The following is a 20,790-nucleotide window of genomic DNA, read 5'->3' as shown; positions in this document are numbered from 1 at the left end:
CACCCCAATAATGGAATTTTCCTTCACTTCTCCTAATAATCGAGAGGAATCTGTAAAGGTAAATTGCCAAATGTGGTAATAAGTAAGAGGCAAGTTGTGGTCACTGATATTAACACTTTCTTTTCCAATTGAATTTTAACCTAAGGAGGTAATGCATGATAGTCAAGGAAAGCAAGAGACATTCAGTTGTGTAAGACTGATGAATCACAGACCTGTACTCCTGAAACAAATAATACATTATATGTTAATAAAAAAAAAAGACATTCAGGATTTTTTTCTATAATTTCTCTCAATTTTTAATATTGGCATTTGGATGAGACTCTGGAAAGATTTTATTTTTAAAATTTATTTTTTGATGCACTGAGTTTTAAGTGGATTATGCAGATCTTTTTATTGATTACACTGATGTTGCCTTCTTGGCCAAACGACTATTAAATGCATTATCCAAATGAACCATTTCTGTTTAGAATGGCAATTTGTATTATTTCCAAATTTAATAGGCCTGTTGTCTGTTTCCTTTAGAAAGTTTAAATAATTTTCTCTAATGAAAAAATGTTAATTTTATTAATGTAATTTATTCGTCTTACCCTCTGAGATTTTTTTTAAAGGTAATGTGTTGCGATAAGGAGAAGAAACAAGGTTATTACAGCATTACACTCTGGGATCCTTAGCTCAAACCATCTTTTTCATTTTGATGATAACACAGCCAGAGGTAACTATGGAAAAGACCATTTCACTTTTTCATAACAATGGTAGAGGACCACAGTGATACTATCCAAAGCTTTTTATAGTTAGCTCACTTTCATCCTTGACTATTATATTATCACTGCATTATTATTTAAATGAGGTCATGACTTGTATTACATCTGAATGAAGGTACTTGGTCAGAGAACAACTGAGGAAAAGAAATAGAAGAGTAGGGCTAGCAGTTGCTTCCTCATCATTGGTTTCTGAGTGTGATGTTTTAAAATAGTTTTTATTTATTTTTTGAAATAACACATTGTCATAACCACTGTTAGGATTTTAATGAAACATTAGGAAGCAGTTTGAAAGCTTGTCAAATATTGGGGTTTTAAAAAAATAAATATGTATGTGAGTGTTCCTTCCACCAACCAAGTTTAGAACCTCTGGTTCTGACCTAGAAGCTCAGTTGTAAGCACTTGGCTGGCTGAGCTGTACGTTATGGGGTAAAGCCAAGAGGGTCTGACCACTCTCTCCTTCATGCAGAATCACTGATTGTTGAATGACCAGACCAGTCAAGGCCAAAATATCCACACTGTGTCTGAATATGCCAGATTGAGTATTCATAGTAACTAATTTAAGTACTTCATTGTCAAATATTTTATCCTCCTTCTCTGCTAAATCATCTTCGGTAACAATAAGGTGAATGCCCTTCTTCTCCACTGAGTTAGGGAAATTGGACTTTGTAACTAAAGCAACAAAGATTATTGTTGATCGCAGAGCTCTTGGTGTCATGGATCCCTCATTGGCTCCTCAACTTTTTTCAATCGAAGTATGACAGGAAATATTCCTGATGAGGCCAAGATTGAATAAACAGAAAGAATAGCTAGCAAGCTATGCAAAATCACAATATAGATTCATTTTGAATTCCATGTCAAAGAAAGTTTGATAGGCCTGAGTCTTTAATATTGGTATATTTTGTCAAAAACATGCATTTTCAGTTTATACAAAAGCCAAATGCACTTTCATTTAAAATCAAGATTATTTAATATATTCGATATTTAGAAAAATAGTGGCAAGGATTGTTTTGTGATCTCTGTGGGAAGGTTTTCATGTTGTGATTCTTGAGATTTTTCAGAGGTTATAAACACAGTATTCACTTACGTTTTGTTTGGGTTGGCAGCATGGGCAGCTTCCACTGAGTAGTCATCTTCCACCCTAGAACCCATTCACAGTTAAAGGAAGACAGAACATGCATTTCGTATTAGGAACAATATGACTGTCACCACACTGAAATTGGAAACGGATCTAGCACCATTTCTACCCTGAAACATTCACTGTAATTTATTGAAAAAGCAGTGACTCCTAGAATTGCTTGATATTCACACAACACAAATCAGAATGTGCATATTTATAATATATTGAAAGCTATAGATTTCCTTTATTCTATGTTCTAATGACTTTGTTTACTCCAGTTGCAGAATTTTGTAAATTATAATGCAAATTCCTCACTATAACACGACTGTTACTATGGGAATTTAATTTTGCAAATTCATAAATGTCTTTGCTACTGAGACCATATTGGTGGCAGTTTGGGGTATTAAAAATGCCTCTATAAGGGTTAGGGTTAATTTACTCCAGTTTTCAACGACTGATTCATGTATTGGCCATGGAAACAATGCAAAAACTTCATGTGATGTTTTTAATATCATTATGCTAAGCAGTACTTGTTTGTTTTTTTAAAAATTTGATTCATGCTTAGCGGATCATTTCTTTCTATTTAAACAAAGGTACTGCAATGTGTAATATAGAAATTTTGTATGTACTGTTAACCTATCACCTGATTGCTGAGAGAATGTGTGAAAATATTTTAACTTTGACTTTAGGGTCAATTCTGGAATACGTGTGATCAAAATTTGATTGGTTTTGGGAAGTTTGTGGTGATTATCACTTCATTTAAAATTTGTTCTCAAGAAATAGTCTTTTTAAAAAGTGAATTGGCAGGTGGAAGTTTCTAACCCAAAAGAATTCTGGGTTTCAGCACAATAAACTATATTTCATCAGGGAGGATTATTTTGGTTTTTTTCACACTTTATTTAAATGTGAATATTTTTTCATGATACAGAATAAAATGTGCATTTTATGGAACTTGTTTGAATTGAGTCTTTGTTGAAAATAATTGTTTTGAATTTCATTTAATAAATAAGAAGCTCTCCACTACAAAAATATGAAGCAGTGGGTTCAGAGAAAATATTCTTTTGATATATTAGCTTTGATAATGTTATTTTAAGCTTCTATAATATTTTTCCTCTAATAAATTGCACTGTATTGGTATACGCAATAAAATTAGTGCCATGCTGGTGTGGATGGAACTGGAGGGTATTATGCTGAGCGAAATAAGTCAATCAGAGAAAGACATGTATCATATGATCTCACTGATATGGGGAATTCTTAATCTCAGGAAACAAACTGAGGGTTGCTGGAGTGGTGGGGGGTGGGAGGGATGGGGTGGCTGGGTGATAGACATTGGGCAGGGTATGTGCTATGGTGAGCGCTGTGAATTGTGCAAGACTGTTGGAACCACAGACCTGTACCTCTGAAACAAATAATACATTATATGTTAAAAAAAAAGAAGATAGTAGGAAGGGAAAAATGAAGGGGGGGAAATTGGAGGGGGAGACGAACCATGAGAGACTATGGACTCTGAGAAACAAACTGAGGGTTCTAGAGGGGAGGGGGATGGGGGGATGGGTTAGCCCGGTGATGGGTATTAAGGAGGGCACGTTCTGCATGGAGCACTGGGTGTTATGCACAAACAATGAATCATGGAACACTACATCAAAAACTAATGATGTAATGTATGGTGATTAACATAACATAATAAAAAAAAAAAGAAAAAAGATAAAATTAGTGTCATATTGGAAGTTAAAATTAAATGGATCAGTACACAAATTATTGGTAATTAACACCTTTTCCACTCTGCCCTTTCCCCCCTTCTTTCCTTACATAAACACACACGCGTGTGCGCATGTGCATTCACACACACACACACACACACACACACACACTTAGCAATCACTTACAATCTCTCCTTGTAAATTCTGTGATAATACATCTATTGAGAAAGATACGAACTTTCGAAACATGAGTATTGTATAAGACTGATGAATCACAGACCTGTACTCCTGAAACAAATAATACATTATATGTTAATAATAATAAAAATAATAAAAGATCATAAAATAAAAAAACATATTATAGATTTGGATGAGTAAGTACTCAAGTGCCAAATACCATTAAGAGGAGGATGAGACAAATTTCGGTCCCATGGGCTATTTTCTCCAAAGTGTGATGCAGAATGGAACCTGCTTGAGCCCCCAGTCCTCAGTCTTGTGTCCGTGCCTCTACTCCCAACCAGCAGGGAATGTTTTGCTTTCTGGAAGATCACTGAAAACACCCAGTTTGCCTCTATCAGGTCAGATCCATTTTGTTTAATCTACGCAAATTAGCACAATGTGCTATAACTGGATTAAATAACGATGTGCCCTGTGTGAACAACCCAGAACTGGCATACATGTTACAGCTGGAAGAGACCTTGGAACTGAATCAGCAGCATACCTACTTTGAGAAACGAAGAAACCAAGCACTGGAGATGGTAATTGGTTCTCCAAAATTCTATGTACAGCTGGTAGAGGAGCTAGGATTCAGATTCAGTTGTCTTGATTCCAGGTCCAATGTTTCTTCCCCTCTATCACATTGCTGTCAGGGGTTTCCACAGTGCAACACACACACACACACACACACACACACACACACACACACACACACAGAGGCATTTCAGCTAATGCTACTGAAGATGTTGCTAGATTCATCTCTGGGTGTTGCTGAAAGGACAGTTGTATGTCCAACTATGCTATTTACATAAAGATGTGTGTCCTTCATTTCAGTTTTTTTGAACCTAAAAATGGTATCTCATAAAAGGTGTACACTTCATGTGATATGAAGGTTGTTATTCAGTGTTTACGATCATGATACCTTGTACACCTAAGAGTTTTAGAATAAGAACTAAATACATCATCAGTTTGTTGTCTCTGGCTAAAGCTGCACAACTGGGTCAGAGGTTGAGAAGACTGAAAAAAGACTGGCGGGAGGCTGACCACCCCAGATCACTATGTGAAGAACAGAAACTGCAACTTCTGGGTCTCTTCTTTCCTGTGAGCCCATGTGGGTGCATCAAACACTGCTTTCCATCTCATCTGATTCTACTGTCTTCTAGTGACCAAGCTTAAGTCTTTGTGTGTGTGTACACATGTTTGGGGAGGACAGTCTTCTCGGTTCTTAAAATCTACTGGGGCTATTCCCGTGAAAAGGCAAAATAAATGTCTATAATCATGGTTTACAAATAACAATGTCCAATCTGGTCAGTGGTGGGTGGAGAAGTGCTAACATCTTCTCACCTAGAGTCATTCAACCTGTTAACAGATACTGCTTCATTGTATGATATGGTGACCACAGTGACCAAATCCAGTGGCACCCAAAGTGTGGACCTTACGGTTGTCTTCCAAAACTGTGAACATCCTGTTCTAAAACCTACATGATTCTGTTGAAATTCTTCATATCAGTGACATTCGAGCTATTTAGTTTATTGACTGGCAGGAATTCCAGGAACAATATCCAGGTTTACAGAGGGAAGAATTTCAGCTCTCTCAGGCCTTCTTTAAATTTCCATGGCCTCCACTCTTAACAGCCGCCGCCCCCAACCCCCCCCCCCGCCCCGGATCTTAACAACTCAGGCAAGGAGAGAAGGGAACAGATTTTTCAGAGTCCTGGTTCTTCTACTGCTGCACACATAGCCTTCTCTTCTGTTCCGTGTAGTTTTCCACTGGCCTCAAAGCAGAGGGAGGAGAAGAAACATTCTGCAGGTGACCTGAAGCTGCTGACTTTGTGGTTCACTGCCTGCCTAAGGAAAAAAGGGAGGACTAAACAAGTCATCCGGCAATGACTACTGAGCCCTCTGAAAGGTAGTCTTAGAGGCGGAAGGTCAGGGAGGGGTTTTGCCTTTCAGCACATAAGCAGCAAATAAGATACCTCTGTGCTGGTGGAGCTGCCAGGAGCCTCTCTCCTCATCCTTCCTTGTGCTAGTGGGGACTTGATTCTCTGTGTAGCCCAAAGCAGGTTGGGACCAGATCAAGAGAGAGAAGTGAAAGTTCTTTGAAAAACATAATGGGTTATACAAAACTTGAGGTTCTTTGTATTTGCCATTGATTTTCCAGGAGTCAAGAATAGATTCCAGAACCTATTGAGAAGGGGTCATAAATATTAATAACATACATTGACGCCCAGCTTCTAGTGAGGTTCCAAATTTTTCTCACTTACATATAGAGAAAATTGGACATGATTATAGTGTGTTCAGGTGTGGTTAGCAGCTGAAGTGTTTTTATTTCCCTATGCAAGCACAGACACTACATATACCCAGTCCTGTGCCTCACCCCACTTCTAGAAATAAAATATTTTTAAAGAAATCATTAACATGTAGGCCACATCATAAATATAGCCCTAGCTTCATTAATCTGAAATTCTCAAGAAAGCAGTACTATTTGTACTATTTGAATTTTTCACTTTCAGAGTTACTTATCAATATCTTGTGAGATTTCTGTCACACAGATTAGGAATTAAGTTCTGTTTCAGAGTTCTTCCTGATTTATGATTTAGAGCTACAAGATAAATTCTCAAAGTTAGTGTTTAAGCAATAAAGAGTTTCCTAGATGTAAGAGTTAGTTTAAGACTTTCACCCAACTTATTTAGATACAAGTGAGAAAATAATGCTGGAGTTGACAATTTAAAGTGTTTATGCTAAACATAACACAAGACCAAAGTTCAATACTAACAACTTTATTATCCCCATCAAGCCTCTCTTCTAAACCCTGACAGGATGTCTGTACTTTTTATAGAACTCTAACTGTTATGTTTTTGCTGCTGTTGTTATTGTTATACTTGAATTGATTTTGATATAGAACCAAGTTCTCTTCTTACTATTTTGTATGTTGTATATGGATAGATGGATGGATGGATGGATGGATGGATGAATAGATAGGTAAGTAGAATTATCTGTTTGTCAGATAGAGTTCTTGCTCCCAATAGCCCCAGAGAGAGACAAGGCCACAGGCTCTGGGTAACTAAAAGCCTTTTCTAAGCTCACATAGCTATGATCTCAGAGAAAGTTTTCAAATCCAGATTTCTGACTCCAAATCATGTTTTGTTTGCCTCAGAGTGGCTCTCAGACATGCATTAGATACCTGGTTTTCATATTAGCATTTGTAGAAATAAAACATATTAAAATTATTTGGGGGAGGACTCTTTAGTGGTTCAAGGTCTTCACATAAAGTTATCATCTGAGCACAGAATTTCAGAGTTTGGTCTTGTGCTGGTCTTTAAGCAGGAGAAACACTAAGATTCACCTTCATGTATGGTCTGTCTATTCACAAATATGAAATACTGCAATTCATGGCATCACCTTAGTTTCTCCTTTGCACAGCGATCTATGTGGAAAGCCCCACAGGAGCACCGAGGTCAGTACAGGACACTCTGGTGATGCAGACATGAGCCACTTGAAGGAAAGGGCTGTGATTTCTTCTTCCTTTCTAGCTCCTTGTGGTGTTTAGAGGTATGTGCCGTGCCCAGTACAGTGGCGTCAAAGTCTTAAAAGAATGCTTAGAGTTGTTCAGATCTATTCTTTTAAGACTCACTTCTGTTTTAAAAAGCTTTAACACAGCTAACTCATGTGGGAAAGATATGCCTACCATTTGGTGTTATCTTTGCATTCAAGATGACTAAGACATCACAAATCACTTCTAACTGTCTGAGAATGTGAATTATAAGGCCTAAAATTCCGAGTGCTGCCTTGATATCTTTGTGCCTCACAGGGCCCCAAAGACGTAATCATGAGTTCCTCTGTTCTTGCTACATGTATAACACTCCCCTATCCCACCCCATCCCTAGCAGGAAAATCTTCCCCCCACCTGGCTAGTTCTCCATGAGCCAGAACAGCTGCATTCCACCCAGTCTTCAACCTAACTTCTACTTCCCTGACAGCCCATGAGTTTTTTCAAACAAGCCAATCATATCCTCATGTGAGAGCCTTATCCTCTTGCTACTATGAAGACTTCAGCCCCTGTTTGTTCTGTTCCTGAATGTAACTTCAGTGTAGACCTGCACAGTATGCAACGTCCTTCTCCTCCAGGTGGTGAGTATATGTGACTAGTAGATTGCTCTCTATTTCATTTGTTCAGTGTTTGGTGTTGTACATTTAACTGTCTTGTACTATTTAGAATGGTGGATCCCTCCCTTGCCAACAAGGTGAATGGGATGCAGCTAAAACAAAATATTAATTCACTTTATTGAAGAAAATTGTAATGTCTGTCAACTAATACTATTCATCAAAAGTAAGCACATTATGTCTCTTCTTACTTTGATGGTTTAATTAAATGACAATCTGTGGGACTTTGTAGTCAAATGTGGTGATAAAATTTGATTTAGTATAAATTTTGGATTTTTTTCTTTTAACATAATGCTGCTAATATTTTGTAATAAAGGCAAATTGTTTAGCATAGATGGGGGTCAGCCATGTAGTAAAAATCAGTCCCTTTTTATCCAGTTGGAATGCTTAGAACAAACTCATTTCTCTCATTCACTGTTCTAGATGTTGGAGTTTGTTGATGCAAGAAAACTGGAGTAATGATAGTAATGATACTTTTCTTCTTGCAAATGTTTTCACTTTCCAACTCACTCACTTTGCATTTTCTAGGTATCAACTAATCAGACTCATCTGGACAACTCAATGGTGAGAGAAATTATACTTTTTCAAAGTTCTTATGCAATCCTTCGACTACTCTAGAGTTTGGACTGATCATTTTTTTTTAAAGATTTTATTTATTTGACAGAGAGAGACACAGCGAGAGAGTGAACACCAGCAGGGGGAGACGGAGAAGGAGAAGCAGACTCCCTGCTGAGCAGGGAGCCCGATGTGAGGACCTGAGCCGAAGGTAGCCACTTAACGACTGAGCCACCCAGGCACCCTGGACTGATCATTTAGACCACTGGTTCTCCACGAAGGGCAATTTTACTCCCAGGGGAATTTTGTCAATTTCTGGGGACATTTTTGGCTGTCCAACTGGGGCAGAATCACTATGGGTACTTACTAGGTAGAGACCAAGAATGCTGCTAAACATCCTGCATTACACAGGATAACTCCCACAATAAAGAATTATCCAACCCAATATATCCATAGTGTTGAGGTTGAGTGTGATATTGTGATTTATAATAAAAATGTATATTTGGCTTTTGTACCCATTTCTGGCACACAGGTTCTAAAACTCTTGGAATTTTTTAAGTGATGAGAGCAATGGATGTCTTTTATTATGTTAATGAGGTGACTTTTGGAACACACCTAAGGATGGGGGTTGTTTACCAGTGGAATCAACCATGTGTTTAGTCTCACCCCCAACCTCTAGGGAGAGGAGAGGGGCTGGAGATTGAGTTGTATCACAATGGCCAATGACTTAATCAATCATGCGGAGGTAATAAAGCTTCCATAAAAACTCAAAAGGACTGGGTTTGGAGAGCTTCTGTGTTAGTGAACTTGGGGAGAGTGACAAGCGTGGAGAGGGAACAGAAATTCTACTCCCCTGCCCTATGCATCTATTCCATCTGACTGTTTCTAAGTTATATCCTTTAAAAAATAAATAAATAAAGAGTCATCTAGAAAGTAAATGTTTCTCTGAGTTCTGTGGGCCACTCTGGCAAATTAATTAAATCCAAGGAGGAGGTCAAGGGAACTTCTGATTTACAGCCTGTCAATTGGCACTTAAAGTGGAGAGCAGTCTTGTGAGACAACCCTTAAGATGTGGAATCTCATGCAGTCTCTAGGTAGACAGTGTTGGAAATGAGTTGAATTGTAGGATACCCAGCTGATGTTGGAGAGTTGTTGGATGTGTGGGGAACCCCTGCCCCTGACACACACATAATACTCACATGGTATTCGGTGATCATAACCTTTTTACTAAGAAACACTGGTTTAGACCATATGATGTGTGCTTTTCAAATTATAAAAACCATAATATGAATAGTTTGACCTGTAATAGGGTCAGAAGTTGGATATTTGGAAAGCAGCCTTTGAGAACATTCCTAAAAATAGTTCTAAGCACCACAACAGAGGCTGGAGGCAAGGGTGTGGCTGATCCAAAGTTTTTAACCCTTTCAGTCTGTATATAATCTCTACACCCATCTGTCTGAACAGAGAAGAATCATATTCTACCATGATGAAATGGCAATACTCAGTCCAATGGTATAACTTTCAGCTCAGTATAACCCTTACAAAATACTTTCATCTTTCACTTGATATTTAGGTTTTCATATATTTATAGTGGTTTCTTTCAGGTGAAATTTGTAAATTAAAAAAAATGATAAATTCCTAACTTCATTTTGAAAGAAGAGTTTTTTCACCAGTCAAAAGACTCTTTTAAGTATCTCTCAAATTACAAATTAGCCTATTTTGTTAGTACTCAGTACATTATAGCTTAAATTATAGGGGAGAGAATAAATGTTGGCAAAAAATGTGTGAAAATTTTGTGAATGAGTGATTCCTAGAATATTTCTTGAGTCCAGCAATTTTGCTTCCCTTACCCCTGCTAGTGATTTACAATTTGTTTACAAATAAGTTCTGTCTGCTATTGGAACATTGCTGCCAGGTGCAGATCTATTGGAGAAGCTTTTATTGTAGAACCTTTATTGCCTCTTACAAATAACCTTTTGAAGTGCAGTTTAAATAGCATAAAATTCACTCATTATAAGTATACAATTCAATGACTTTTAGTAAATTTATATAGTTTCACATTCATCACTATGATCCAGATATAAAACATTTCCAGAATCCTGAAAATGTTTCTGATGCCCATTTACAGTCACTTCTCACAACCAACCCAAGCCCTAAGCAACACTGTGCTGTTTCTATAGATTTGCCTTTACTAGAAATTTTATTTAAATAGAATCATACAATATGTAGGTTTTTGTGTCTAACTTATTTCACTGACAAATGTTTTTGAGGTTAATCCATGTTGTTGCATGTATCAGTAGTTCATTTTTACTGCTGGGTTGTATTTCAATGCACAGTTATAGCCCATTTTGTTTATCCATTCACCAGTTTATGGACATTTGGATTGTTCCATTTTTTTTGGTTGTTGGTTATTATAAATAATGCTACTCTAAACATTTGCATACAAGTCTTTGTGTGGACACAGATATTCACTTGTTGGGGGTAGATGCCCTGGAGTGGAATTACTGGGTCATCTGGTGGGTGTATGTTTAACTTCTTAAAGAAAATACCAAACTGTTTCCATAGTTACTGTACCATTTTACATTCCTACCAGCAATGTATATACTGGTCCAGTTTCTCCACTTCCTTGCCAATACCTAGTATTTTCAGTGTTTTTGATCATAGCCATTTTAATGGGTCTAAGTGGTATCTCTTTGTGATTTAAATGTGCATTTCCCTAATGACTAATGAAGTTAAGCATCTTTAAAGTGGCCTTCCTACATCTTCTTTGGTGAAATGTCTATTTAAATGTATTGCATTAAGAAAACATTCAAATCTCTTACCTTCACTTTGCCTTTTGGTGACACTATTTTCCAGCTCCATGAAATGACAATTAATTGGGACTCTAAGAGTCCCTATTCAGATATTTCAGTGGGTTGATGAGGAGATAAGAGACACTAATACTTTGGAAAGGTATTAACTTGAAGTTATAAAGCTACCTTAGTGCTATGTCTGGACCCATGTAGACTATCTCCTAAATGCAGCTAATAGGTGCTGGACAATTGTGATGCCAAACATTTTTAATCTCAAAAAATCTTACTTATCTCAAGAGCTGATTTTGAAAAGGAATTCAGAGGGAATTTATCTGAATGAACTCTAGTTTAAACTATAAGAAACGTCAAAGGTGAACCACCTTAAGAATTAAAGATGAAATGGTCCAGACAATGGAATATTATTGAGAAATAAAAAGCGATGAGCTATCTGCCAAGAAAAGACTTAGAAAAAGGAAACTTAGATGCATGTTACTAATTAAAAGAAGCCAAACTGACTAGGCTACCTACTGTATGATTCCAACTATGTGATTCTGGAAGAAGCAAAACTATGACACAGTAAAAAGCTCTGTAGTTGTCAGGGGCCCATGGGGAGCAAGAGATGAAAAGGTGGAGCTAAGAGAATTTTTAGGGCAATGCAATTACTCTGTATGATACTGTAATGATGGAGATGTGTCATTATATATTTTTCTACACCCACAGAAAGCACAACACCAAGAATAAACTCTAATATCAACTATGGACTTTGGGTGATAATGATGTGTGAATGTAGGTTTATCAATTGAAATAAATGTACCACTCAGATGGGGGATATTGATAATGGAAGAGGCTCTGTGTGTGTGATGGCAAGGGGTAATGGGAAATCTCTACACTGCTCAATTTTACTGTGAATCTAAAACTGCCCTAAAAATCAATTCTACTAAAAAAATGAAACATGTTTATCCAGGGAAAATGTGTTCCTTGCAATCCAAGCAACTTAGTGTGTGGGCCAACTCCTTTATTTTTCACACTCTCTCTGTCAAATCCTTTATTTTGTGGCAAAGTCAATGAGTTGCTCTATTCACTAATTTCTTCAGCAGCCTGTGCTTTTTTTTTAAGACATGCATACCACAAACCACCCTACTTGTTGGTCACTACATACACCACCTTCAAATTTGCAAAACTCCTGTTTGGAGGCCTGTGCTTTTTATTGTTGTGGGTTTTTGTTGTTGTTGTTTATTTGTTTTCAGTTAAACTAAAATAAAAAGATTCTTCTTGTTCTGTGAAACAGGAGACATGGCTATATAGCAATGCTATAACAATATTCTTTTTAGAAAAATCACAGTTTGGTTCACAAGCTTAAGAAATGCTGTAATATAGAATTTACCAGTTTACCTTTGTTGGTTTGTATTGCAAACTCATTCCTGAAAAGCCATGAGGGAAAGATCTTTTCTTTTGACTAGTCAGCTACAGTTCATTTTTCCAGATTAACCTAATGAGAATGAGGCTGAACAATTCTGAGCAGAACAGACTTGCTTGCAGTTAGAGAGACTCAGGATTGCTCCAAACCAAGTCTTTTGGCTCACTCTTCCCTGCCACATCTCAAGCCACAGTGAAGCTTTGAAAAAAATGCCTATTAAAAAGTGCTTCACAATTCCGGGACCCCAGACTGTGTTGCTTCCAAATATATTCGCTCTGTCCTCATAAAGTACAGACTAGGCTCCCACTAATTTACAAAAATAAATCCCATTCCCATTGGACTGATTCTGTGACCTGATTCTGTGAAGGCTAAGAGCACATCTCCTGGATACCCTTGTTTCTTCAGGACCCCGCAGAGAGCCATGCATATGGAATACATTCAGTAATTATTTGTTGACTAAACAAACACTGAATGTTATCTTAACATTGTTGTTAACTTTGTGAAATGTTGAATGAATATCCGGAGACTACCTTCTAGCTCAGTATTTTCAGGCTTCTTTAAATTTATTCCTTTTCATGCAATATAGTTAAAATGAAGAAACCAGTGTTATATATTCTGGAATGGTGCTAACACATTATAAAAAATACAGAATTACCAATACCTAACTGTGCCACTTTAATTCTCCTGTAATTACTCAAATGTGATTTATCTTACAAACATACGTGAGATTGGTTGTATAACTACAATGCCTAGAAAGGAAGGGTTAGAGAGGTAAATCAGGAAGAAAGCTTACTTTCAAAGGAGCTTAGAATTCAGGGTAGGAGGCAGAGAGTTAAACAAATAACACAAGGGATTGAATACAGGTGGGAGGAATGGGGTGGGGAAAGAGAGAAAACCCTGATTGTCAATAGAATCATCCTGAAACTTCCAAATGGAAGTGCCAGTGATAAGGCCCAGTTTATACTCCCAGGGATATAGGGCTGCGAGCAGAAGCAGGGGGAAGCCACTGCTCCTGAGTCCCAGTGATGTGGCTCATGGTCAGGAGCCCACCCTACCCCAGTTTAAGGGACCCAAGGTTGTTAGAAAGATGTATACAATCCTCTAGACCTGTCACATTAATTTTTCTGAGCATAGGTGTATTAATTTATCATACTGTCTAAGTTTTTTCCAGAGTCTATTATTCATTGGTTTAAGATTCTAAGTTTATGGAAACCATGTTATTTTATTGGATAGAAATTAAATTAAAAATGTGTAATCTATAGGGGGCGCCTGGGCTGCTCAGTCGGTTGAGAGTCCAACTCTTGATTTCAGCTCAGGTCATATCTCAGGGCATCAGGCTCCTCCCTTAGTGGGGAGTCTGCTGGAGACTCTCTCTCCCTCCCCCTCGGCCCTCCCCCCACCAACTTTCTCTCTCTCTCAAATAAATAAATAAATCTTAAAAAAAAAAAAAGAAAACGTGTAACCTATAGAAATAAAGGTGTACTATTTTATTTTTGACTTGACTTCTGGGACTGCTGTGCTATTCTAGAGGTTCATAAATATTGCAGATGACACCTCCCTGCCTATCTTTATTGTCTTTTAGTAAATGAAATTCACCATCCTTTAATGTGACCCTTTCAGGAAAAGGGCTGCAAAGGCTATTGACACCTTTTTAATTCAAACTGCACATTAAAATTTTAACATTTTCCAATACTAATATTTTTTACATTAAACATTTTGTTTTGTAATAATTACAGAGTCACGGGCAGTTGTAAGGTATTACAGAGAGGTCCTGTGTATCCTTCACGCAGCTTCCCCTAATGGTTACATCTTACCTAATTATAATCCTATATCCAAACTAGGAATTGGACATTGGCACAGTCTGTGTTTATATTTCTAAGTCATCTTATCTCTGGGGTAGTTTTGTAGCCACCACTGCAATCAAAATACAGAACTATCCCATGACTACAAAGATCTCCCCTGTGCTGCTTCCTTCTAGTCATATCCTCTTCCCTGCCATCCCAGACTATCCCCAGTTGCTGGCAACTGCTACTTTGTTTTCCATCCCTATACTTTTATTTTAAAATGTCTTGTGAATAAATTCACCTAGCATGAAAAAATGAAAATCTTTTATCCAGCATAATGCCCTTGAGAACCATCCAAGTCATTGTGTGCATTAATAGCTATCCCTTTTTATTTCTGTAGAGTGTTACATGATATGAACAAACTATGAAACAGTTTGTTTCACCATTAAGGGGCATTTTAGTTGCTTCCAGTTGTAGGCTATTACAAATAAGGCTGCTGTGAATAATTGTGTACAGGCTTTTGTGGGAACATTAGTTTCATTTGTTTGAGATAAACGTTCAAGAGTACAAATTGCTGAATCATATAGTAAAGTATGTTTAATATTTTAAGAAACTGACAAAATGTTTTTCAGACTGACTGTATGATTTGACATTCCTACTAGCAATGCATGCAAGATCCAGTGTCTCTGAATCCTTGCCAGCATTTGGTATTGTCACTGTTTTCTCTTGAGCTAATCTAATAGGTGTATAATGATATCTCACGATGGGCTTAATTTGCACTTCCCTAATGGCCAGTGATGTTGAACATGTTTTCATGTGCTCATTTGTCATCAGTATATCATTTCCAGGGAAATTGCTGTATTTGTCATTTATTTTATTGAAGTTGTTTTTTTAATGTTGAGTTCTGAGAATTACTTATATGCTCTTTTTAAAAATTTTATTATGTTATGTTAGCCACCATACAGTACATCATTAGTTTTTGATGTAGTGTTCCATGATTTATTGTTTGCATATAACACCCAGTGCTCATTGCAATACGTGCCCTCCTTAATACCCATCACCAGGCTAACACAGCCCCCCACCCCCCATTCCCCTCTAAAACCCTCAGTTTGTTTCTTGGAGTCCATAGTCTTTCATAGTTCATCTCCTCCTCCTATTTCCCCCCCTTCATTTTTCCCTTCCTTCTCCTAATGTCCTCCATGCTCTTCCTTATGTTCCACAAATAAGTGAAACCATATGATAATTGACTTTCTCTGCTTGACTTATTTCACTTAGCATAATCTCCTCCAGTCCTATCCATGTTGATGCAAATGTTGGGTATTCATCCTTTCTGATGGCTGAGTAATATTCCATTGTATATATGGACCACATCTTTATCCATTCGTCTATTGAAGGGCATCTTGGCTCTTTCCACAGTTTGGCTATTGTGGACATTGCTGCTATGAACATTGGGGTGCATATGGCCCTTTTTTCATTACATCTGTGTCTTTGGGGTAAATACCCAGTAGTGCAATTGCTGGGTCATAGGGTAGCTCTATTTTTAATTTTTTGAGGCACCTCCACACTGTTTTCCAAAGTGGCTGTACCAACTTGCATTCCCACCAACAGTGTAAGAGGGTTCCCCTTTCTCCACAACCTCTCCAACATTTGTTGTTTCTTGCCTTGTCAATTTTTCCATTCTAACTTGTGTAAGGTGGTATCTCAATGTGGTTTTGATTTGAATTTCCCTGATGGCTAATGATGATGAACATTTTTTCATGTGTCTGTTAGCCATTTGTATGTACAGAAGAATGAAACTTGACCATTCTCCTACACCATACACAAAAATAAGCTCAAAATGGATGAAAGAGCTCAATGTGAGATAGGAATCCATCAAAATCCTAGAGGAGAACATAGGCAGTAACCTCTTCGACATCGGCCACAGCAACTTCTTTCAAGACACGTCCCCAAAGGCAAGGGAAACAAAAGCGAAAATGAACTTTGGGACTTCATCAAGATAAAAAGCTTCTGCACAGCAAAGGAAATAGTCAACAAAACAAAGAGGCAACACACAGAATGGGAGAAGATATTTGCAAATGACACTACAGACAAAGGGCTGATATTCAAGATCTATGAAGAACTTCACACACTTAACACCCAAAAAACAAATAATCAAGTCAAAAAATGGGCAAAAGACATGAATAGTTATATTCTCTAAATATGAGTCCTTTGGAGGATGTGTGGTCTGCAAAGATTTTCTCCCAATCCATAACATGTATGGACATCCTCTTAATGGCGTCTTTTGTAAGGTGAAAGTATTTAATTGTGATTAAGTCCAATTTAGAGACTTTTTAAAAAATAGATAATGCTTTTCAAATTATATCTAAAAGCTACTCATGAAATTCCAGGTTCTGAAGATTTTCTTCTATCTTCTAAAAGTTTCAGATTTTTGTGTTTTACACCTTAACTCTATAGGTCGATGAATTAGTTTTTGTAGAAGGTATGAGACAGGTTGACAATTACTTTCTTATCTATAGATGTTCAATTGTTCCAGAACCATTTGCGGAAAAGGGTATTCTTCCTCCACTGAATTATATCTGCATCTTTGAAAAAATCAGCTGGTCATACAAATCTGTTCCATTTATTTATGTGTCTGTTGTCTGTTGCTCTACAATACCATATGATCTTGATTATTGGAGCGATATAACAAGTCTTGAAATTGGGTAGAATAATTCCTCCCAATTAATTCTTTTTTTTTTTTTTTTTTTAAGTAAGCTCCATGTCCAGCATGGAGCCCAATGCAGGGCTTGAACTCATGACCCTGAGATCAAGACCTGAGCTGAGATCAAAAGTTAGATGCTTAGCAGACTGAGCCACCCAGGCACCCCTCTTATTTTTTAAAATTACTCATAGCTGTATTAGTTCCTTTGCTTTTCCATATAAATTTTAGAATAATTTTGCCTATATCTACCTATAGAAAATCTCATTGAGATTTTGATAGAAATTGCATTAAACCTGTGTATAAATTTGGGGAGAATTAACATCCTTATTATGTTGAATCTTCCAATCTATGACTATAATCTATCTCTCTATTTATTTAGAGATTTTTAAAATACATTTTTTTTAAAGATTTTATTAATTTATTTGACAGAGAGAGAGAGAGGGAACACAAGCAGGGGGAGTGGGAGAGGGAGGAGCAGGCTTCCCGCTGAGCAGGGAGCCCGATGTGGAGCTCGATCCCAGGACCCTGGTACCATGACCTGAGCCAAAGGCAGATGCTTAATGACTGAGCCACTCAGGTGCCCCTTTAAGATACATTTAATTAGCATTTTGTCATTTTCAGGATATAAGTATAAGTTGTACTGAAGATATATGATGTACACATAGTGATTACAGGTAGTATTACATTTTTATTATTTTATTTTATTTTATTATGTTATGTTAATCACCATACATACATCATTAGTTTTTTTTTTTTTTTTTTTACTTTGGTAAAACCTCTTATATTAAGGATATAGACTTCTGCCTTTTACACTCATAAACTGTGATAAGTGCAAGAGGGAGGATCAAGAATTACAGAAATAACATTATTTGTAAAGAGAAATAAATAAGAAACTCCCAGGTGATAGTATTTTCCCTACAGCCCAGGGTGCCTGTTCTGTTGAAAACTTTTGTTCTCAAAGCAATCGTTCCTGTTTAAGAGATAACCTTTAATGCAAATTTTTATCCCCTTTAAAATGGATGCACACAGTGTTTTAGCCTAGGCTCAAAGCTGAGTATTCTCCCATCATTTTAATAATTGTTTAGGCATGTCCTATGACAATTATACCGAGTTTCCTCAAACAAACCCCCACCATCACCACCCCTATGTTCTGCTTGTTCATATTCCCTTTACCCTTTTCTCTGCTATTATCACGTGTATCTCTGCTTGTACTTGAAAGTAAAAAGCAATTCCAGATTACAGCCAACTCAATGGCCTTGCTCCATAGTATGGCCCCTGATGAAGAGACAGAAAAGGGGAGAAGCACGAAGGACCATCATGGGTTGAGATCAGGCACTACCAGAAGCCCAACTTGTTTTTTAAAAAGAGGCTCTTAGACATGTTCCCAGCAGGTAAGTCTTGACTGGCTTGGAGAACAGGAAGGACTACTTCACAAACACCACAGTGTTTGAATTTCTAGAGGCCACCCAGGCCAAGAAGACATCCCTGCAGTGCTTCACCACACATTCATTGCTGCGGTATTCATTGTCCCAGTCCTTACTCACAACAGGAGGGTTCTCACAACCGGGTCTCACACGTCGAGGCTGGGGTGAGAGTGTCACAGGAGACCCACTCACCAATTCAACATCCATTTGAGAAGGAGACTCAACCTCAGGAACTACATCTGTGATTGTCTCACAGATTGTCTCAGGAGAGGTTTCCTCCACCGTGTGGGCCTCAGGGCTATTGTTCATAGGCCACCCAGGACTACTTTCCACAGCTGGTGGGACTAAGGGCGTCTGCATTTTCAGAGTGGGTGGAGGCACAATCTTGATCTGCAGAGGAGGTGGCTGTTGCTGTAAACTGATCCGAACTTTCTGAGGTGGAGGCTGTTGCATGGCCTGCAGTGGGAGAGGCTGCTGCAGAATGGTCACTTGCTGCTGAGTGGGGGGCTGAGGCATCTGTTGCAGTGGAGGGGGTTGTATTCGGGGTGGAGGCAGGTGCATAGAAGCAGCAGCTGCTGCCGCTGCCTGCAACACTGAGTGAGTGACAATTTGGGCTTGTTGACTGGGTGGGATAGTGGCTGTACTGGTTTGGCCTAGTTGGATCCCCCAGGAGGTCACCACTGTGGCTGGGATAATGGTAACCATCCCTCCTTGAGACATAGTAATAGAAGAGGGCAACATCTGTTTGGTAATAATCAACTTGGTGATATTGGGCTGACTCCCAGCCCCAGAAGATGCCTGGTTTGCCACAAAGGAGGAAAGAGTGGAGTCAACAACAATGGAAGGGGACAGGGCAGGGGGCTCTGTTGAGGCTGGTGCTGGAGATGCTGGGTCAACAGTAGCCATAGGAGGTGGAGAAGGTGTCTGTGACGGTGGCACTGGATCCAATTCTACTATTTCCACAGTGGCCTGACACTCTTGATTGTCTTTATATGCAGCCAGAGGCTTCAAATACTCTTTCTTGGCAGCTTCAGTTTTCCTCTTATACACCTGGTTTTGCTCCTCTCCAAGACTATCCCACATGGAGGCCACAATTTTTGAAACCTCCCCAAAAGTGGCATTGGGATTCTGTCCCTTAATGGCAGCCTGTGTATCACGGAAGAATAAAGCATATGCTGAAACTGGCTTCTGAGGTTCATTAGGACCTTTCTTTTTTCTCTTCTTTGGGGCCTTCTGCTTTTTTCTTGCTTCTACCACAACTGTCTTCTGGCTGGGAAGTTGCCTCTGGAAATCTTCAACACCATCCTCATGAAGTGAACTAGTAGGTGAAGGGGTGGTTGAAAGACAATCCTCAGGTGACTGGTCAGGTGGCAGGATGGTGCCACCCCCTAAGCTCAAACCAAGTTGAGAACTCAGTTCTGACTGATCAATGGTGGTCAACTGGCTATGCCCCATCAAGCCAGATGTCATGTCTGTCATTGGTACATCAATTGTAACAGGTGGGTTGGCACTATACTGAGTTCCTATAGAATGGTCCAAGTCCATGGTCAAGCCCCCACTCAGGAGCCCGCCGCCCTGCTCCATCAAGCCATGGGTCATGCCCACAGGCATGTCCAATGTCTGGACCCCATATTGGGCTGAAAAGCTGCCATCCTGAGAGGAGAAAGGGTCTGCCAGGTCATCAAAGTGGCCAACCACATCTGAGACAGCCAGTGAAGGATCAGAATCCAAGGAGATAGGTGGGACTTCAAATTCCTCATCTCCCAAGCTTGGTGTATGGAATGTCTCGGCCCCTGACAGGAAGGGGTGCGAGGGCCCTGTGATCGTCAGGTAATTGTCATTTCCTCCGGGAAACTCCATCTTCATACAACGGCTACCACCATCTCAGTTCCCTCATCGCTCCCACTGCCCCCACCCCATACATCATTAGTTTTTGATGTAGTGCTCCATGATTCATTGTTTGTGTATAACACCCACTGCTCCATTCAATACGTGCCCTCTTTAATAACCATCACCAGGCTAACCCATCCCCCCACCTCCCTCCCCTCTAGAACCCTCAGTTTGTTTCTCAGAGTCCATAGTCTCTCATGGTTCATCTCCCCCTCCGATTCCCCCCCTTCATTTTTCCCTTCCTACTATTTTCTTTTCTTTTCTTTTTTT

General features: G+C 38.7%; 1 pseudogene; it reads right to left on the bottom strand.

The window, feature by feature from the left end:
- Positions 1 to 18,367: 18,367 nt before the first annotated feature.
- Positions 18,368 to 20,571, bottom strand: LOC118520005 (TOX high mobility group box family member 4 pseudogene; annotated as a pseudogene).
- Between the last annotated feature and the right edge of the window lie 219 nt (positions 20,572 to 20,790).

The sequence above is a fragment of the Halichoerus grypus genome, chromosome 8 (genome assembly GCF_964656455.1).
Source record: "Halichoerus grypus chromosome 8, mHalGry1.hap1.1, whole genome shotgun sequence".
In the NCBI taxonomy this organism is placed as follows: Eukaryota; Metazoa; Chordata; class Mammalia; order Carnivora; family Phocidae; genus Halichoerus; species Halichoerus grypus.
This window is presented reverse-complemented; position numbering and strand designations above follow the sequence as displayed.